Source organism: Canis aureus, chromosome 5 (assembly GCF_053574225.1).
Source record: "Canis aureus isolate CA01 chromosome 5, VMU_Caureus_v.1.0, whole genome shotgun sequence".
Taxonomy (NCBI): domain Eukaryota; kingdom Metazoa; phylum Chordata; class Mammalia; order Carnivora; family Canidae; genus Canis; species Canis aureus.
Window position 1 is genome coordinate 67454392 of NC_135615.1, and position 21931 is coordinate 67476322.

Consider the following 21931-nt stretch of genomic DNA (forward strand, 5'->3'; position numbering starts at 1 on the left):
GTCTGGGAAGTCTGCAGATTTTAGGTTCAGACCTGGTATTCCAGGTCTTTATGAGGGCATATTTTCCACATAGGATAGTAGAACATATTTTCATTAATAGTCTGTTAGCTTGTTTGTACTTCTAAATACTTAGACATATGTTTGGGATCTCCATCTGTGCTTTCTGTCTGGCCCCTACAACGATGGGGGCAAGCCTATTGTTTACTCCCTACCTATGGTCGCATTCTGCCCCCTCATCCCAGGAATCTCCCCAGCACCTTGTTTTATTTTCTCCAGAATACCCAATGCTGCCTGCAATTATTTATGTGCTTGCTTGTATCATCAGTGCCTTTCCCCCATTAAAATGTAAACTCCAGAGAACAGGTCTGTCTTGCTCAGTGCTGTTTAGCCAGCTCCCAGATGAAGTAGGTGCTTAATATTTGTTGCATGAGCAGATGGGCAAATGCAGTGAGGAGGAAGAGCCTAGCAGCTGGACAGATGTGTTTCACTTTGCATAGGGAATTTGGAAACGTGGGTCTTTGTGTAAGCTCTGCCACCAAGCCTTCCCCAACTCTGGAGAACTGGAATAGGAGACCCTGAGGCTTCTATGGGTTTTATATTTCTTGGATATTCTAGGAAAGGGGGAAACCCTAGTGGTTCCTGGCCAAGAGGCTCCTATTGCTAACTTTATTAATTATCTATGAGTGTCTATCAAGTTACCCCAAACTTAGCAGCTTAGAACAACGCACATAGATTATTAAACAGTTTTTGTAGGTCAGGAATCTGGGAGTGGCTTAGCTGGGTGGCTCTGATTCAGGTTCTCTTGTGAGGTTGGAGTCAAGCTGTGGGCTGGGCTGCTGTCACCTGACGGCTCACTCACAAAGCTGTTGGCTGGACGTGTCAGTTCCTTGCTGGCTGTTGGTAACAGGTCTTGATTACTCACCATGTAGACTTCTCCAGAGGGTCACTTGAGTGTTCTCATGACAAAGTGACTGGACCCCCTAGAGCAAATGATCCAAAAGAGAGACCAAGAAGGAAAACAAGTGTCTTTTTTTTTTTTTTTTTAAGATTTATTTGAGAGAGAGAATGGGGGCAGGGCAGAGGGAGAGGGAGAGAGAATGTCAAGCAAACTCCATGTTGACTGTGGACTCAAAATGGAGCTTGATCTCATGACCCTGAGATTGGGACCTGAGCCAAAACCAAGAGTCGGACACTTAACTGACCATGCCCCCCAGGCACCCTCAAATGCCTCCCCACCCCCACCCCCGTGTGTTGAAAGTGACACACTATGGATTTTGTCTTATTTATTAGAAATGAGTCACCAAGTCCAAACCACATAGAAGGGCTGGAGAATTAAGCACCACTTTTTGAAAGAAGGCATAATTGAGATATGTTTTCAAACCATCACACTGAAAAGTCTCTCTTCCTTGCAAAGGCTAAGTGACTCTTTTTCCTGTCACTTCTTGTCTTGCGTCTTTGAGTCTTTCATCCATTTTCTCTCTACATTGCTTCTCTTATTTTCTGGCCACAGAAGTACACAGATCTGCAGCACCCTTCTTTTTTTTTTTTTAAGATTTTATTTATTTATTCATGAGAGACACACAGAGAGGCAGAGACACAGGCATAGGGAGAAGCAGGCTCCCTGCAAGGAACCCGATGTGGGACTCAATCCCAAATCCCAGGATCACGCCCTGAGCCGAAGGTAGATGCTCAACCACTGGGGCCACCGAGGTGTCCCTCTGTAGCACCCTTCGAAGTCCCTTTCTTCTTTCTTTCTTTCTTTCTTTCTTTCTTTCTTTCTTTCTTTCTTTCTTTCTTTCTTTCTTTCTTTCTTTCTTTCTTTCTTTCTTTCTTTCTTTCTTTCTTTCTTTCTTTCTTTCCTTTCTTCTTTCTTTCTCTTATGTATTTACTTGGCAGAGAAAGAGGGAGAGAGAGAGAGAGAGAGAGAAAGCCAGAGGAGCTGCAAAGGAGAGGGAGAAGCAGGCTCCCTCCACTGAGCAGGGAGCCCAACATGAGGCTCGATTCTAGGACCCTGGGATCATGACCTGAGCTGAAGGCAGACACTTAACTGACTGAGCCACCCAGGGGCCCCTTAGAAGTCCCTTTCACTCCTTGCTGCTATCCCTGGGTTCTGTGATCTCTACAAGGGGCCCTCCTCCCCTGCTCTCTTGATCTAACTCCTCTGGCTGGCTCCTCTCCCACCTTCCACAGACATTCCTTGTTGCTTTTTTGTTTCTCTGTATCCTCTTGCCCCTGAACATCTCATTGGCTCCTATGATTTTAACTATCCCCTCTAGGAAGATGATACCCCAAAGCATACTACTCTCTCAAGTTCCAATCCCAGATATCCTTCTTTCTGCTGCATTTCTTGATCTGGTTACCTCACAGGCCACTCAGCTTGCCCTGTCTACATTTAGCTCCCCTTCCTATCATCTGCCCATCCTCCCCCAATCTCCAACTATCAAAACCTGGGGCACTCTGACTCTTCCTCTCTTTCACCTCACATGTCCAGTTGGACACTAAGCCCTTTGGATTTTATCCTCACTATTGCATTACTAACTGCCTATGAGAGCCTATGGACTGATCTGTCTGCAGGGTATCCAGTCCAGTCCTTCCTCCTCAGTATGTCCACCATGCTAGTACATCAGGGGTTCTGAGTATGTTACCCTCCCTACTCAGAAACTTTTAAGGGCTCCTCTTGGGTACAGACAGAAGAACGGACTCTTCAACTTAGCTTTGCTATCTCATGGTTGATGTGAGGTTGTGGGCTTTGATGTTTAACCTGCAATAGGCTTGAAATGCCAAGACCTGAGATGAAATCTTAACATATGTCGATACTGCTGTGACTCTGAGCAAGTTCCTCCAACTCTATGAGCCTGTGTTTTCTTCTATTCTAAAGGGAAACAGCATTATTTCCAATCAAGTGTCTTGAGGACTAAATGAAATAATGTATATAGAGCACTCATCCTGTTCACCTTAAAGTATGAGCCACATTATAGCTGTTATCAGTATCTTCCCATATAAAGGTGTTTAGCGAAAAGCACCTGCCTCAAAGGAGGTGCGCAGGAAATCAGTACTTTCCTAAGGTGTTACTTGAGTGTGTACCACTGGTATGACTTTTATTTTAAAATGATTTTTCCAGGGGATCCCTGGGTGGCTCAGCAGTTGAGTACCTGCCTTTGGCTCAGGGTGTGATCCTGGAGTCCTGGGATCGAGTCCCACATCTGGCTCCCTGCATGGAGCCTACTTCTCCCTCTGCCTGTGTCTCTGCTATTCTCTCCCTCTGTGTCTCTCATGAATAAATAAATAAAATCTTTTAAAAAATTATTTGTTCCAGTTGTTTTTCATTTAGAACAAGTGACAGGACTTCCAAATGTATATGTTAATGCATTTGCTCCATATCTGAGGTTGGCAAACTTTTTCTTTTTTAAAAAAAATTATTTATTTATTCATGAGACACACACACACAGAGAGAGAGAGAGAGAGAGAGGCAGAGAGGCAGAGACATAGGCAGAGGGAGAAGCAGGCCCCATGCAGTCTCCCGATGTGGGACTCGATTCCAGGACTCCAGGATCACATCCTGAGCCAAAGTCAGGTGCTCAACTGCTGAGCCACTGAGGCATCTCAGCAAACTTTTTCTATAAAGGGTAAGAGAGTAAATATTTTAGACTAGACAGGTCATGTATGGTCTGTGTCACAACTCTTCAACTCTGCTGTTATAGCACAAAGCATAGACCATGAGTGAATAAATGGGTATGGTTGTGTCTGAAAAACACTTTATCAACGGGCACTAAAATTTGGATTTCATATAGTTTTCACATGTCATATAATATTCTTCTTTTGATTTTTCCCCCCAACCATTTAAAAATCTAAAAACTATTATTAGCTTGTGGGTTATGCAAAAACAGATGGTTGGGTAGATTTGGTCTGTGGGGCCATTTGGTGATCCCTGATACAGCGTGTTCATTAAATTTACATAGGGGCCCCCGGCTAGCTCAGTTGGTAGAGCATGCAACTCTTGACCTCTTGGGGTTGGGAGTCTGAGCTCCACGTTGGGTGTAGATATCACTTAAAAATAAAATCTTAAAAGAATTTACATAACAGTGAATTGACTTCAGAATGATGTGAAGTAAAGAATATGGATGATATGTGGATCTGCAGAATATTCTGACAGTGGTACGAGAATAAGTTGGGGCAACACATCAATAGATGTTTATTGCCCATAAAGCTGAACAATCTGATTCAACCTGGCTGTCCAGCTATACTTCTTTGAGGGCCCAGCAAAACTGAGCTTCTCTTTCCCCACATACACCCTGCACATTTCCCAGTCCCTTGGTCTGGAATGCCTCCTCTGAGTTATTTTTACTGACAATACTTCTGACACCAGATGTGTGAGACTTTTCCACACCAACAATCAGTTCCACTCTCCAGACACTGACTGGATGTCCTACGATTCAATTCAATTCTGACACTAACAACCTGGAGCTGGCATCAGATTCCATAGGTTTAAGGGCTCGATCCCACAAGAATGCCCTCAATTCAGATACCAGTTGCAAGGAATGACTTGGCTGCAAAGTAGGGGGTTCCACAACTCCTCCTTTCAGGTACAATAACCTGCTCCAATGGCTTACAAAACTCAGGAAAGTGTTTATTATAAAGAATATTATAAAGGATACAGAAGAACAGCCACATAGAGAGGTGCATAAGATGAGGAATGGAAGGGTCTAGAACACAGGAGCTTCCGTCAGGGGCAAAGACCAAATATATATATTTTTATGTCATGATATCACACCTTCCCATTATGCTCACTAAAAATCACACCCTCTAAGGGCCACGTTAAATACCACCTCTGTCAAAAACCTGCCAGCAATTCCTCCCTGCCCCCACAAATGCCATTCTCTCTTCATGCCCTTGTCTCTCAGCAATAGCTTGTTGGCACCTCCATTATCGTATGATAGTTATTTGGCTATTTATCTTACTCAAAATCCCAGTTCTTGATGCCTGGGACCCTATCTAGCTAGGATCCCACAGTGCTTGGCACACAGCAGGTACTCAGAAAGCATTTCTTGAATTTCGTTTCCTTGAATTGAAAATAGGCTTTGGCATTATTCTGGCCCCCGCATAACTGACATAATGGAGTGGAAGAGATTAGCTAGTCCGAGATGTAGCAGATAGAGCGGGCCTGGTGGGAGGCTGAGGAGGCCAAAGGCCTGTGGGGCCCGGGGCTGGCAGAGAGTCTGGTTTGGTCTGCAAGGTGGCATGGCTAGTCTATATTCGTGAGACCCTTGGCAGGAAGCGGGTCTGAACAGAGTGAAAAGTAGGGCTTTCTAGAGCTTCCCACACATCTGAGAGACTAAGCAAAGAGCACAGTGAAATTCAGCTGCTGGTTCCCTCTGGGCCTCAAGAGAGGTCTGAGAAGGGCTCACGATACACATCGTGCCCCAGTTCCACGGAGTGAATCAGGCTCTGAGGCAATTGGCAACCGGCCTTAATCACGAGCCACATCTCGCAGGTTCGGTACAGACGAGCTTTGTCATTTCTCTGAGGGAATCACTGCCATTTCTCTTCCAGGCTCAGAGCAGCTCCCCCTGCCCCATCTAGCCCTGATGAGATGGCAATTTAAACCGCTCCGATTAGCAGGTTTCATTAGGTAAGAAGGACCGATTAAGCAACAGTGGCCCAAATAACCTTAGTGGTACAGACACTTTTTCAAAGCCAGCGGAAGTCTTGCCAAATTAAAGGATGTCAGGATGAGATACTATGAATATCAGTTTCCTTCTCTTTGGCAGTGGAGAGGATTAATTAAATGCTTGTGAAGTGCTTTGAAAGTTTAAGCTGTTAAGAATTATTGTTCTGTGTAATAGGGAAAAAATAGAATTCTTGGCTCATTAAAGCTGTAATGTTGTAAGCCTGGGTGCTCGTCTCCGGGTATCTTTGAGAGCTACATTTTTATTAAGAGAAAGAGAGAACAAGAAAGAGGAGAAATGCGTCTATGAATACACATCGACACGTGCTGCAAAGTCAGCTGGGTTTATCAGTGTTTCTGTTGATTAAGAGATGAACTGCAAGAAGCTGTTTCTTACTGACTACCAAAGAGACAGGAAGAATCAATTGTTCAAATGTGTAGGGGTAGTCTCACTAAAATAGTAGCAGACAGGCATTTGCTTTCTCTCGAGGGACAAAAAGGCTGTGAGATTCTGTGCATGTCAACACACAGTTCAGTGAGCTTTGATGGCCTCTTCCACCTTAACATAACTAAACCAGGCAGACATCCTTCTGCCTTCTCTTGGTTGGCAGATTTATCCAGGGATGTTTTTTGCTTTGTTTCCAGATGTTCTGTGATATTCGAAAGGGAGCCATCCTCAGTGGGCTCTCACTTCTCTTTCCGTCTTTACTGACTGAGGGCTTACAATTCCTTTTGTGTCTGTTCCAGCTTCCTGGTGCTCCTGTAGCAAATTACTGTAGTCAATGGCTTCAAACAACACAGGCGGCTCTTACAGTTCTGGAGGTCAGAAGTCTAGAGTCAGTCTCATGGGCTAACCCCAAGGTGTTGGCAGGGCTGGTTCCTTCTGGAAGGCTCCAGGGGAGAATCTGTTTCTCTGCCTTTTCAACTCTCGGGAGGCCGCCTGCATTTCCTGGCTCAGGGCTCTTTCCCAGCACCACCCTGATCTCTGCTTCTGTCCTCACATGTCCTTCTCTCTGACTTTCCTGCTTGCCTCTTTGCTGTTTAAAGACCCTTATGATTATATTGGATCGACTGAGACAGTCCAGGATAATTTTGTCTCAAGATCCTTAACTCAATCCCATTTGCAGAGTCCTTTTTGCCCTGTAAAGGGACATAGTCACAATTCTGAAGATTAGCTTGTGGGTGTTTGGGGGGCCATTATTCTGTCTGCCACTGTGCCCATCCCCCAACTGCTTTCTGTTTCTTTCCATCTACCCCAGTCAGGCCCTGTCCTAAATGCTTCCCATGGATTCACTCATTTAATCTTCACTACTACCTGGAACAAAGAGATCTCTAGTTATAGATGAGCGAGCTAAGGCAAACCGGTTTGATTACTTGCCTGGGGTCTCTAACTTAGCACCATCTAGAACTCACAGACTTTGTCCTTCAAGACTTTTTATCATCTTTACTGCTTTTAATTATAAAACAACACAATACAGGTGAATAAAGGGGACGCCTGAGTGTCTCAGTCGTTTGAGCATCTGATTCTTGATTTCAGCTTAGGTCATGACCTCAGGGTGCTGAGACAGAACCCCTCTATCGGGCTCTGCACTCACTCAGCGCAGACTCTGCTTATCCCTCTCTTTTCTCCTCTGCTCCTCCTCCAGCTTGCACGTGCATGTGTTCTCAAGTCAGTCAGCACGCTAACTGAAAGTCAGTCCCCCTCTCCTCCACCCATCTTCATCCGGATTCCCCACCCCTCCTAATGGGCCTTCTGCAACTTTAGCACTTTAGTGCTCCTAGTAGTCACTACTATACTCTACATGTTATACACATGCCTTAATTTTTTATTTTTTATTATTATTTATTATTATTTTTTAAAGATTTTATTTATTTATTCATGATAGACATAGAGGGTGGGTGGCAGAGGCACAGGCAGAGGGAGAAGCAGGCTCCATGCAGGGAGCCCGACGTGGGACTCGATCCCGGGACTCCAGGATCGTGCCCTGGGCCAAAGGCAGGCGTTAAACTGCTGAGCCACCCAGGGATCCCCAATTTTTTTAACTAACATAGTTGTCGATAGTTTTCCAGGTAATATATACTTTTATTAATTCTAAAATTCTAAAATAAAAATCCTGAATTTAAAAAGAATTCATGCGTAAACCCCTATAGATCAGCTAACTTTGTTGAAACACGCAGACACAGAAAAAAAGAGCAAAGGCTTTGGAGCGCTGACGACCTGGATGTCAACTTTCACTCCACCGCTTATTGGAGTGTGCCCTTGGGAAAATGATTTATCCTGTCTTGAGTTTCAGTTTCCTCAGCCCGAAAATGTACCCTTCTTACATACTCTTGTTGTAGATGAAGTAACCTGTAAATTTAAGCATGTTAAGAGTTCAATAGATGCTAGTTCTTCCAAGAAAAAAGGAGAAGATATCTTCTGACCATGAGTGAAAACATGGACAAGAAAAATGGGAAATATATTCCATCAGCAGCCAGAGTTTTTAAGGACATAGTCCTTGTCTCATATTTCTTCATTTGCTTAACAGAAATTTTGAGGGCTCTGTCTGTACTAGGCACTGTTCTATCCCTTGATGGGCACACAGTGGTGAATTTTCATGCCCTTGCCTTCCGAAGTCGTAGTGTACTTCTTAGCACATAACAGGAGCTCAACATACAATTTTTAAAAGGGCTAAACCCTGATGGCTATAAAGAAATGTCCATGTGTGTATTGAGGGTGGAGGAGAAGGAGTGAGGGCAGGGATTGGAGCCAAAGTGCCAGGACTATACTAATATGCTAATTGCATTTCAGCGATTTAAGGCTGACACTTGGAAAGTGATTGTTGTTAATATCACCTAGTCCCGGGATCCCTGGGTGGCGCAGCCGTTTGGCGCCTGCCTTTGGCCCAGGGCGCGGTCCTGGAGACCCGGGATCGAGTCCCGCGTCGGGCTTCCGGTGCATGGAGCCTGCTTCTCCCTCTGCCTGTGTCTCTGCCTCTCTCTCTCTCTCTCTCACTGTGTGCCTATCATAAATAAATAAAAAATTAAAAAAAAAATATCACCTAGTCCCACAGACCGGCATACAAGCCGACATGATTTATTTAGCCTTTTGCAAAATTTGGTGTCTAACATGTAGTCTTTTTCCTGAAGAAATATATTAAATTCAAGGAGAAAACAGTTGTGGGTTAATGTATTTTTGGATCATTTCGGCTCTTTGTAACTATCCACAGTTAGTCCCAGTCATCTTTTTGGATATTCATGGTGTGTCTCCAATTTCTTCTCTACCATATTTGGCGGAATTTGTTTTGGATGCTGTGTAATACATTCACTAACCCCAGACAGTGAATGACTGGCAACAGGTGTGTCTGATAAAGAAAACATTGTTTCTGCTCTGCTTCAGGCATGTCTGACATGTTGGGGACCTGCTTTCCTTTGCAAAGCTGATAGGAATCTATTTAGGAGGGAGGAGTGCCTCCCAGTTTCAGGCCAAGAAAGGTTTTCGGTTTGGCTAGCAGCAGAGCTAAGCTGAGAAGGAAATGCTAATATCTTCTGAGCTGTCCACCTAAGCTGAATGATAAATGGGTATTGATGGTCTAACATAGGAGTGGTTAGCAGTAGTTTCTTATTACCTGGAAACAAACAGCCCAACAGTGATCCAGGAGTGATGGGTTTGGTCTTGTGAACTGGTCCATTGTAAAACAACTGTATTGATGTTAGACACTTGAAAACATCTTTACTATCTTAACTAGTTTTGCCAACTTTGACGATGTTATCTGAGATTGTGTATATTCCATGCAAAGGACAATTTGATATTACTATTTAGAGGACAGCCTGTATTCCTTGAATGACACTAACACATTCATCAAATGAGTCAGTGAACTAGTAGAGGCTTGATGGAAGAGAAATTTGAAATATAGGCCTTCCAAAAATTCAGGGATTGCAAGACCTATTCAGAAATCTAATTAGAGCAGCAGCAGGACAAGGATTAAACAAAGGCAGGATTTGTGCTTTGGGAAAAGGGCGCTGGTGATTGTGGGGATGGAAGCCTAATGCTAAGTGAGGCTAAGGCTTTGAGCTTTTGGGAGCATTTGGAAAGTTACTATATAGCATTGTACTGTATTGGAGGGACAGTATGGAGTATATCTGATCTGTATAGGAGGGACAGTATGGATTATATCTGATATACATAGCTGTATATGGCTGTATATGTTATATATGTAATATATATATAATTTGAATATATACAATTTGAATTCATGTTTCTTCTTTCTCTTTCTCTCTTTTTTTTCTTTCTTTCTTTCTAGAGGGAGAGAGTGGAGGGGCAGAGGGAGAGTGAGAATATTAAGCAGGCTCCACTCATAGCATGGAGCCCACTGATGTGGGGCTTGATCCCACAACCCTGAGATCATGACGAGTTGAAATCAAGAGTCAGACGCTTAACCGACCGAGCCACCCAGGCGCCCTTGAATTCGTGTTTCTTAAATCAAGTACACTGGTATGCCCAAAGATCTGGCTAACCACGTGTGTCTGAGTGCTTTTAATTCATGGAACAGTTTAAAAATAGTCATGTAAGAGAATGTGGGGTGAGGAGGAATGCATGTGTATGTGTGTATTTTTAGAGAATTCCCATGTGAAGGAAATAATGACATCTAATTTAGAAGGTGGCTCAATTCTTAAAGATCATGGACCAGTGCAGTAAGTCAAAACATTTTCTATTTATCCTACCTGCTCCTGCTTCATCCCTTGGATAGAATCTCACCAGGCATCATGAAAAGACTGATTGTCAATGAGAAGATGCCAATGAGTTGGTATCTGACCTATATTAAATATCAAGTTACTATGAATTCATGTAAGATCCCAAAATATAGGGGATCCCTGAGTGGCTCAGCGGTTTAGTGCCTGCCTTTGGCCCAGGGCGCAGTCTGGGGGCCTGGGATCGAGTCCCACGTCAGGCTCCTGGCATGAGGCCTGCTTCTCCCTCCTCCTGTGTCTCTGCCTCTCTCTCTCTCTATGTCTATCATAAATAAATAAATCTTTAAAAAAAAATCCCAAAATATAGATGTGTCATTGGTGTCTGCTTGTCTGCTTTATTCACAAGCAGGAGAGAGGACAGTCAAGTTGCTCGCTTTCACCAGAGCAGCACTAGGGGTCAGCTACAAGACTAGCACTTTATGTCCCCGTGTAGTAGATAGAACTGTCATTTGATGTGATTTGAGGGGAATAGGAAGGTTCCCTACCCTCAAATATTTGCCCTGTATGGCCTGAAAATATTTAGTTAGCACCCATCCCGAAATACCATCACGCAGAGCGCTACTGGGGTCAGCTTTACAGTTTACAAGACGCTTTTCTACAGATTAACTGTCCTGGAAGTAGAGCTGTCTTTCTATTCAGAAACGGGTGCCTAATTACTTCACAACTGGGCTATTTTCCTTCCAATGTTTAACATTTATAGTCATGATATGCATGCCCCACCGATCCTCCATTCATACCTCCAATAGGAATGCACTAAATCAGATTGAGCCCTTCCTAAATCTAGTTAAGATTCGTGGAGATGAAATTAATCAAACGAGATTAGTTTTACATAATCAGGAAGCAGGAGAAGGAAGAAGTAATTTTGACTCTTCTAGCTGAGAGCAGGCACCAACCAAGCCAAGGAAAGCAAGTGTGAGAATTCCAGGGGCAGAAGTTGCCTCTGAGTAGCTGACGTAAAAGATCCAACACTTTGAGATTGTGTGTAGTATCTCCAGGGAACACTTTGTCCCAGGAACCTCTGCAGCTTAAAAGAATCCACCAGCTAATAAAGTGAATTCCCTCCTGTCAGCAGTGGGCCAGGTGAAACTCTGTTATTTTCAGATGGACAAAATGCTGTTGGATAAGAGAAGGGACAGGGATGTGAGGGGGCCAACATTTGATTCTGGCAAAGCAGGGTGTTTGGAACTTTGTCATATTGGCAAGTTTTCTTTAGTTAATGCCCATCGCATCATTTGTAGAGGCAAAGAAATTCTGGGGAGCAATACTCCAGTGCTGCTCTTCTCCCATAGGGCCAGAAAGTGACCACTTGGAGCCTGTACCCAGTATGAGGCTACATGACTATTCCCAATGCATCATACGTGAAAATGGAAAAGCTTCTTCCACACTGGAGTGAAACTGAGCTCTATTATCTTATAACTTCCCCAACCTCCAAAAAAAAAAAAAAAAAAGAAAGAAAAAGACAGAAAAGTGAGAGGAAACTGCAGTTTAAATAATGTAATCAGGAATACTGTAAAATTATATTTTGTGTAAGTAGCATTGACGATTTATACATACATACCTGATATGAGACTATATAAACAGATAATGTAGACCGTAACTTATGGTCAATTCAAAGGAGTTTTACAGGTTATTTTGATTACACTTTTATTTTTCTTTATGGGTGGCGTTTAGAACCTAACTCTGGAAAGATGTGACACCTTGGCTCTTTGCTCTTCTTTGCGTCCTATCCTCCGTCAATCCAACTGGTTTCACTCCAGATCCAGCTGTCTGACACCTTCCTCAACATGCTCTTTGCCACCTTTTGGTTCAGGCCTTTGTTTCTTGCCTGGACAGAAGTGTTCTCCTTGGTCAGCTTTTGCTCATTTTGGCCCATTTCTTAGCCAAGCCCAACACCCTCATCACACTCAGTCTCGGGCATTTGCTCTTGTGATGGTGCCTTCAAGTATGTTACTGCAGCGTGGAAAGCCTTTCTGTCTTCCTCTGGGCAACTCTGACCCCTAAGCCAAGACTCAGTTCCATCTTTGTCCATCAGTGAATCGTTTTTTCACCTCACCAGTCTGAGAAGTATTGTCCATTAAATAATTTGGATCTCTTCGCCCACAAAGCCCATCTCTGTCGGTACCTCATCGGTTTCAGCATTGCCTGTGCCATATTCCTGTGCCTTGTGCCTTTTCAGTCCCTTCTCTGTTTCCCCAAGGGGGGGAAAAAAAAACCCACAGTAGAGGTTGGTTTTCAGTTCCTGCATCTGGGCAGACTTCTTACCCTGCAGGGCTTTCCTCTGAAATGCTTTTTCTCTTGTTCAAGTCTTCCACTTACCCCATACATAACCTGGTTAATTCCTTCTAAGACTTCAGTTCTTTTGTTTGTTTTTTGTTTTTGTTTTGACTTCAGTTCTTACTGAGTCACATAGCCTATATTCTCTGTCTGGCCTGTTATAAACTTTCTTGGCATCAGGCACCCTTTTCTTCTGTAGCATTTTTCACAGTTGTCGCGATATATTTGTGAGATTGATTAATGTCTTTGTTCCCCATTGGATTGCATATATTCTGTGAATGCAGGACTAGTGTCTCTGTATTCTCAGCACCTAGCACTGTGCTTGGCATTGGTGAAATGAATGAAGAATAAATGAGTGTCTTCCTGACCAAGTAAGCTCCATTCATGTCCAAGTACAGTGCATGTCAACATATTAGAATCGCCATGTAAATATTTATTGTTGAAGAAATGAACGATGGAACACCAGTAACTGTACATAACTCACCCAGGTTCTTCCATCTCATTTTTGGGCCTTTGGGGGACCAGCATTAGTTGTGTATTACTAGTATAGCTTGCAGCTAAGAACACACGTGGTGTCTTACTTTCCCAACCTCAGGAAACACTGGATGTACTAACGGTTTCAGGGAAAGCAGCCACAATAAGCAAAGTTATCAGGTCGAGGAGTAGAGGTATCAACGCAGAACACTCCACCAATTTGCTGAGAAGCCAGAAAGTAGCAGCTTGCATCCGTACCTGACCTAACTGTGTGAATTCTGGCTTTGGAGCTCAGACTTTTGCGCTCTCGTGGAGTGCTAGCAATAGACTCTTACCATCCCAGGAGCCTTCCCATTGGTGAGGAGTTTGGAGATCGTGGAGAGCCCACTTCCTGGATGGTTTCTAGGAGCTCGTACATTTTGACGGAGGCTCCTGCTCGGAAATGCAGCTCGTAAACGGCTCAGACAGCGGCGTTTGCTCAGATCTAGACATGGTGCCTGTCCAAGACTGTGAACGACACCTATTTTTCTGTTTAAATGGAAACGCGGGGCCGCACGAGAGGGACTTCTTCCAGGTGAGTAAGCAAGGACACAGGGGAAGAGGCCTGCCCCGCAAGCTCCCCACTGCCGCCCCGGCTGAAGGCAGCTGAAGGCAGCTGAAGGCAGCCGTGGGCACCGTCCCGCGTCGGCCGAGGGCGGCCGAGACCGAAGGGAGGGGCTCGGACCCCGCCTCCGGCCGCGGGGAGGCAAGGGCAGCCTGCAGCGGCCGTCACCGGGCGGCGGAGCGGTGCCGCGGCGACCCGCGCGGAGGAGCCGGAGCCCCGCACCGCGCCGCCCGCGAAGCCCCCGACGCCCGCGCGGGCCGCCGCCGCCGCCTCCTCCGCCTCCTCCGCCTCCTCCGCCGCCGCCGGCCGAGCGCCCCTGCGCCTCCGCGCCTCTGCGCCTGCGCGCCCGCGAAGCCCCGCCCCCTCCGGGCGGCCGGCGCGCGGGGCCGCGCCTCCTCATGGCGGCCGCCGCAGTGTGTGGTATTTAGCGGGGGCGCGCGGCGGGCTCGAGGACGCGCGAAACGACGGCGGCGGCGGCGGCGGCCAGGGGGGAGCCGGGGCGGCCGTTGCGGGGCGCGCTCTCGAGCGGCGGCGGCGGCGGCGGCGGCGGCGGCCCAGCGTGTCCCGTAGGTGCCGGCCCGGGGAGGAGGCGGTGGCGCTGCCCGGGGTTGGCGGCGGCGACGGAGCGCCTTTGAGCCGGGACCCGGGTCCGAGGCGCGCTCTCCGCCTACAGGTAAGCGGGGCCCGGCCTGGAGGGAGGAGCCGGCCGCGACGGGCGCTCCGGGAGGAGGACGCCCAGGCCGGTAATGGCGGCGGGCGGGCAGGACGGCGGGGCCCGCTCGCGCCGCTGGGGCGGGGGCGGGCGGGGGCGCGGGCGGGGGCGGGGGCGCGGGCGGGGGCGCGGGCGCGGGCAGCCCCCGGCGCCGGGCGCCTTTGTCTCGGGCCGAGCCGGGCCGCCCGGCCGAGCGCCGCCCCCCGCCCCTCCCCGCCCCTCCCCTGCTCGGCCCAGCCCGCCGCCGCGAGCCGGCGCGCCCCCGCCCCCCGCCCCCGCCCCCCGCGCCCCGCGCCCCGCGCCCCGGGCCCTGCGGCGGGGGTCGGCCCCTCTCGGCCCTGCCCGGCCCTGCCCGGCCCGGCCCCCGCGCGCTCGGGAGGCGGGCCCGGCCGGGGGAGGCGCCCCGCGCGCCCCGCGCCCCGGCGCCGGCCTTTGTTGTGCAGGGTCCCGGGGTGTGCGGCCAACATGGCGGAGGTCAGCTGAGTGCGGGCAGCGGCCGGCCCTGCGCTGCGGCCCCTCCCCGCGCCGCCCGGGCCCGGGCCCCCGCCCGCCCCCGCCCCCGCGCGCCCCCGCGCGCCCCCGCCCGCCCGCGACCCCGGGGGCGCTGCGTGGCGGCTCCCGCTCGCTGCCGGATCCCTCATTGTGCGGTGGGAAGAATGCAGCCTCCTCCCTTGTTTATGTCGTTAGAGAGCAGATCGCGTGAAACCACTTGCCAGGGCAGCCCCGGCTTTCCACTGCAAACCTTGGCTTTCCTGGGCTTCATTGGACGGGGAGTTGGGGGCCCCCTTTCTCGAGTCTCCGAGACGATAACTTAGGAATGCGGGGGACCCGGGCCCCAGCATTGCGGCGTGGGTCTCTCGTTGCCCGTTCCTGGGAGGGATTCAGGATTGGTTTGCTCTGACATCCAGAGAAGTCCCGGTTTGTGTGTTGGGAAAAATCAGGTTGTGTCGCCGATTTGTCAAAGTCACAGAAGCCATGAGCCTGGATATAGGGCAGCGACCGGGCTGCCTGTTCCTAGCGGTTGAACATTTACCATTTCCAGATAAGCGGCTGTCAAGGGTAAATTGTTAACTCTTTTCAGCAGCAGTTGGATGTTGGGAGCATTGGACTCTGCTGGCTTTGGTTTCATCCTGCCCCACCGGTTTGTGACCTTGGGCAAGAGGCTTAACCTCTCTGTGCTCCGTTTTCCTTATCTGCAAAATGGGTGTAAGGACAGTACCTACCTACCTTGTGGGATTGTGTGGAGAACTGATGAGAGGATAATAGGCGAAGGTTCGGAGCAGTGGCAAGGCCCGTGGGACGTGCTTATTAATAAATGTTTGCTGCTACGGCTATTATTATTTAGTAACTAATCTTAGGAGTTCATCTCGGCATGATGGGTATGTTGGAAGTGCCCAGACCGGAATATGTGAAATCACATTGTACATCGTTAGTGCTTGGATTTTTCTTTTACTGCATTTTGTTAGTTGTGCAAAATGAAAACGAGGTAGAGATGATAAATGGGCAGGTGCTTTGAGATCATGGCATTTGGAAAGTTACTGTAGTGAGGGATTTGGATAGGTCCTGTGTGGCCCCGAATTTTAAAAATCAAAGTGATTAAGTTTCCTTTGAGCGCTTTTACGTTTATCAGTTAGATTCCAAGGACTTGACTTTAACTAACCTGGAAAGGTGGAACCGTGAATCCCTTTTGAGTGTTAGATGTCTGTAGATAACGACCACCCCTTTTAGACGTAAGGGAAGAGCAAAGTGTACTGTGATAAATGTAATGGTCTGGTAATTTTATCAGGGAGGTAATTGGCTCAAATTGTGGAAGAGAAGATATTGGTTAGCTGTTGGGAGAACTTTGTGACAAGTGGATTTTGACTTAAAGTGGATTATACAAATTGTAGTTTCTCATTCTGGAAATTACAGAAACTTGTGATCTGGAATGGTTAGTTGCAGCCCTAAAGTTTGCTTTGCGAAAATTTTTCTGTAGATAAAGAATTGGTTCAAATGCCCCCTGTTGGCATCTTTCCAGCATAATTTAGTAAAATTTATTAATATTTTAAACTGAAGTGCAGTACAATTAATAGATATGGAACTTTTCAGGATAAGTATTCCACAAACTGCACACTCAGAAATTTAATTCACTTTAGCTTAATGTCTGTTCCCTCTGAACTTTAGGAAGTTCTTATAAAATGATGTTGAGGAATATTCTTTAACGTCTGTAATCGAAAGAATATTGTAATTAGGCTAAAACTAATTGGAGTTATAAAGGAAATATCTAGCTATGACAGCAGTGACATGGTGATGGTGAACACTAGGACTTTGTTTTCAGTATATACGGTGTTTTGAAAACAAGTCTTACGTAATGAGAGTGACAGTAAGTTTGGTAACGCTGCAAAGTGACCCTTTAAGTCGTATTTTAAAGCTCTTGATTTATCCAGTTTCCAAAGATTGCAGATTTTTCTTTATTTGCTTAAAAAGGGATGTCACAGACTTTTGGTTGTAATTGTGGAATTGCCATACACACCGTGTTAATGTTTAAATTCTGAATATTTTTGGTGTGTACCTTCCTACCTAGTTTTGTTCCAAGCAACACAAAACCAATATATGAAAACATCAGACTTCTCATCCCATCCTGCCTCTGCCTCCCTTTTCCTTCGAGAAATAACTGGGGATAAATTCTCCTCTTTATAGTCATAAAATCCTTAATCATTACTTTTAAATAGCAGTTTTTCTCAAGCACTTTAGACTATTTGGTTTTCCATGGCTATAATTATTAGAGTATCTGAAGCATAAGGGCAAGAATTGTTTTGTGTTCCTATATCCTCTGTGCCTAACAATACATATTTATTCCCTGATAATACTACTATGTACAGTGCTGATAACACTTTAGACCTATGTATTCTCTTATCTGCAGGTAAAAATTTTTTTTGATGAATTTATTTTTTAGAGCAGTTTTGGGTTCAGTAGCAAAATGGAACAGAAGGTAAAGAGATTTTCCATACTCACCCTGCCCCCAGTCCTACATAGCTCCTGCACTGTCAGTAGTTCTCTACCAGAGTAATACATTTGTTACAGTTGCTGTACCTGCACTGACACATCATTCTCACCCAAAGCCCATGGTTTACATCATGGTTCAGTCTTGGTGTTCTGTGTTGGGAGTTGTGACAAATGCATAATGAACGACATGTATCCACCATTATTAGAGTGTACAGAAGAACAGTTGCATTGTCCTGCAAGTCCTCTGTGCTCCACCTATTCCTTCCTCCCTTCGCCAAACATTTGGCAAGCACTGATGCTCTTACCGTCTTCATAGTTTTGTCTGTTCCAGAATGTCATATAATTGGAATCCTACAGCAGGTAGCCTCTTCAGATTGGCTTCTTTCACTTGGTAATATGCATTGAAGATTCTTCTGTGTCTTTTCATGACTTGATCGCTCAGTTCTTTTTAGCACTGGATAATAATCACCGTCTGGTTGTGCCAGTTTATTTATCCACTCACCTGCCAGAGGACAGCATCTTGGTTGCTTCCAAATTTTGGCTTCCAAATTATGAATGAAGCTGCTAAAAACGCCCGTGTGTAGGTTTTTGTGTGGACGTGTTTTCAGCTCCTTTGAGTAAATACTGAGCAGCATGATTACCAGATCTTAGGGGTAAGAGTATGTATGGTTTTGTAAGAAACTGTCACAACTGCCTTTTATAGTGACTATATCATTTTGCGTTCCCACCAGTAGTGGAATGAGAGTTCCTGTTGCTCCGCATGCCCACCAGCATTTGGTGGTGTCAGGGTTCTGGATTCTGGCCATTCTAAAAAGATGTGTAGTGGTATTTTCTTGTTGTTTCAGTTTGCATTTCCCTGGTGACAGATGATGTGGACACCTTTTCACATGCTCATTTGCCATCTGTATTTCTTTGGCTAGGTTAAGGCTTAAGTTGGGTCGTTGTTAGTTTTATTGTTGAGTTTCAAGAGTTCTTTGTATATTTTGGATAACAGTCCTTTATCTTTTGCAGATAATTTCTCCTGGTCTGTGGTTTGTCTTCTCATTCTCTCGACAGTGTCTTTTTCCTTCAGGTCATTTTCCACTTTTATGTACCAAGGTACTTAAGATTTGCATGTCGAAAACAAAAACCTTTATTGTTTTCAACTGTCCAAGGCTTTTACCCTCTATTTTCAGTCGGTCTTCAGGTCCTGATTTTGTTGCCATGTGGTTGTCTCAAATCTGGTATTGCTTCTCTCTCACTCATTTTCACATTTACGTTCAAATCTTCTACCTTCAAGTGGTCTGTCTGCTTTTGGTGTCTTTCTCCAACCTAAGTTCTTCTGTAGTTGAAGGGAGCTTTCTAATGTAGGCAACATATAAGAACTTCAGTATAAAGTCCAAAGTTCCTTGATATGGGTAGTAAGTATACAACCTTTTCTGAACGTGCTCTTCTTACTTCCATGCCATTTTTGATTATGTACTTGCAAGTGCCTATATGCACCATATTTTCTCTCTTCCAGCTAAGCTCTATAATCTCAGCCTAGACATCATTTAGCTGATACACTCTTCCTGGACTTCCCATCTTGAATTGGTGTTATTTCTCTGTGTTCCTAAGCACTCTTTGCTTGACCCCATTCTAACAGGTATCCTCCTGAACTGTAATTTTTCTCTAGTACTTAGCTTTCCCAGTAGACTGCAATCTCTGCGAGGACTTTGTCTTAACCACCCTTGTTGGTCTAGAGTTTAGCATTGTTTCTGGCATGCAGTTTGTTCTCACTAAATGTTTATTGAATTTGACAGACTAATACCTTCACACTGTCCTTAGAATGTACTTTTTTTTTTTTTTTTTTAGAATGTACTTTTCTAACCTTATCTTCCAACATTTCCTCTTGCCCTACCTAGTCAAGCTGGATTCTCTGTTTCTTGAATACTCTCTGTACTTTAAATCTACCTTTGCTCATGATTCTACTTAAATCCCTCATACGTCTACCTTTGCTACTTGGGTAGATTGAACTCTCCAAGGCCTTAATTTTCATTAGCATGTGAGGAGCTGTTAGGCTTTTTGCTGTGGCCTGCCCCATTCCCCATATTCTAATGCTAGAGTGGCAGTATAGTTGAGGGGTCAAGGGGACAGGGCTCTGAAGAATCAGACCTGGACGTGTCTCTTGTGTCTACCACTTACTCGTGTTTGTGACTCTAAGCTCTACGAGAGCAGGGACATTACATACTTTTGTACCTTAAAAGGATATTGCCTATCCATAGAAATTGTTTAAGTAACTAAAAAAATGAGTTATTAAGTTACTTATTTTCTCTAAATATTACCATTTACATTCTCGTGAGGGAAATAAACAATTACATATTGTGATATGTACAGATTTTCCTCCGCTTACTATGGGGTTATGCCCTGATAAGCTCTTTGTAAATTGAAACTATCATAATTTGAAAACACATTTAATACAGCTAATCTCCTGAACATCATAGCTTAGCTTAACCTATCCTACCTTAAACATGCCAAGGACACTTATGTTAGCCTTCAGTTGGGCAAAATCATCTAACACAAAGCCTATTTTATAATGAAGTATTGAATATTTCATGTGGTTTATTGAATACTGTACTGAAAATGAAAAACTGTGGTTATAAGTGTACTAGTTGCTTACCCTCCCAATTGCCTGGCTGACTGGGAAGTTGTGGCTTGCTGTTGCTGCTCAGCATCATGAGAGAGTATCATATTGCACATTGATAGCCTGGGAAAAATCAAAATTCAAAATTCAAAGGACAGCATATTGCTTTTGCACCATCATAAAGGAAAAATTCATAAGGGGAACCATCTACTATAAAGGAGTTGAAAGTGCTGAAGTAACGAATAAGGGGGTGGGAGGGAGAACCTGCTGTCAGAAGTGGGGACTTTTAAGCTGTGATAAAAGGAGGAAAGGAAGAACCTTTCAGAGTGAGGGAGAAGCAGAGGTAAAGGCCCTGGGGCTGGAATGAGCTTGTACTTACTGTTCTAGAAGTTGAGGGAAGAGAGTGTTACTGAAACAAATGGATGATAGGGAGAGATAGCCTGGAATCAAATCCTGCTGAGTCAAAGTAAGGAATGTAAATTTTATTTTAAGGATACTGAGAAGCCATCAGAAGGTTTTGATTAAAGGAGTAGCATAATTCACTTTTAACTTTTAAGATAGCTTAGCTGTTGTTTGGAGAACCGATTGGTCAGAAGGCCGTTTCTTTGATTAGGCAATAGTTGATTATGGCCTAGATTAAGGTGGTGGCAGTGAAGATGAAAAGTGGATGGATTTGAGATATATTTTGAAGACAGAATTAACAGGACTTGTTGGTGGATTTGATGTGAGAAGAGGGGGAAGGAAGGAAATAGGTGGTTTCTGTCTTGAGCAGCTGTGTGGAATATGGTGATGTTTAACCAAGTAGGGCAGCCTAAAGGGGTGGGATAGGGGAGAAGGATAGTTATAAAATTTAAAGTTCTGATTTGTTGGATTTGAGGTATCTATGAGACATCCAGAAAGAGCCAGCGAGGTAGAAGGGAAGTCAGGGGATGTGGTCTCACAGAAGCTGGATGGGAGATACTAGAGCATGTTTGGGTGTTAGAGCCATGGTCTGGTAGTAAAAGAGGCAGGGATTGATGTTAGAGAGAGAAAGGATAATAGAAGGGGTGTGATGCCTGAGCAGGTGAGAGGGCAGCCCAGAATCCTGGTCACTTCTTCATTCTGAAAGGAGGGGTGGGGGGGGGGGAGGTGGTATATCAGCATTTGATGGCTTCTGTGGTATTTTCTAAAGGAAACATGGGTGAAGCCACCAGTTGAGAATAGTTATAGTTAGTGAATACTAGACTGTGATAGGTTAAAGATGTAATAGGCACATTGAGAAACTGAGCAGAGGGGAAGGGAGGAGAGATGTTGTGATACATTAGCCAGTGAGGAAGCCTGATACTGTTCCAGGAGATTTGAAAGAATATCTAGAGCAATAGTATTTTTGTTTCTAAATGTAAACTTTTTTGTTGAAGTATAGCATAAATAGATAACAGAAAAATGCTCAAATTAAAGGTATAGCTTGATGGATTTTCACAAAGAGAACACACTATTGTGACCAGCTACCATTGTCCCAATTACTTTTACTTTTTAAATAAATCTTCAGGAACTCTAAGATGAATAATAATGAGAAAATAGGCTATTTTGGTTCAATTTATTCTCTAAGCTTGAGCCACAGTGACCAGAATGGTACTGACAAAGACCTTTCATTGGATTTGAGGTTGCCTAGATGTGTTGAACTTATTCATGATTTTTGTTTGTTTTAAGATATTATTTATTTATTTGAGAGGGAGAGAAAGAGCACAAGCAGGGGGAGGGGCAGAGAGAGAGGGAGACAAGCAGACTCCCCACTGAGCCTGGGGCCAGACTGTGGGCTGCAGCCCTGGACCCTGAGACCAAGATCTGTGCTGAAGTCAGATTCCGACTCTAAACTGACTGAGCCACCCAGGTGCCCCTGTTTGT

The 21931-nt window shown here is 45.3% G+C and overlaps 1 protein-coding gene and 1 long non-coding RNA gene across 13 annotated transcripts in view; one reads left to right on the plus strand and one right to left on the minus strand.

Moving 5' to 3' along the window:
* The window catches only part of SIAH1 (siah E3 ubiquitin protein ligase 1), an 80525-nt gene that overhangs the window by 34390 nt on the left and 24204 nt on the right, over positions 1 to 21931 (plus strand). The window contains exon 1 of one of the 11 annotated variants that reach the window (XM_077898523.1): positions 13399 to 13718. The exons of 8 other annotated variants lie outside the window; for them this stretch is intronic. The gene's annotated coding sequence lies outside the window, so the exon portion shown is untranslated. Of the gene's footprint in view, positions 1 to 13398; positions 13719 to 14262; positions 14422 to 15369; positions 15520 to 21931 lie in introns of those variants that run through there. 2 more of the 11 variants (XM_077898522.1, XM_077898525.1) reach the window with 2 other exon arrangements.
* LOC144314446 (uncharacterized) lies at positions 602 to 21111 on the minus strand. 2 transcript variants are annotated; one of them, XR_013380321.1, is made up of 3 exons: positions 20427 to 21111; positions 20084 to 20170; positions 602 to 980 (listed from the first exon to the last, which is right to left on the minus strand). It is a non-coding gene; the product is annotated as an uncharacterized LOC144314446 (long non-coding RNA). The 2 variants fall into 2 exon arrangements; XR_013380322.1 differs by lacking the exon at positions 602 to 980 and adding an exon at positions 16483 to 16664.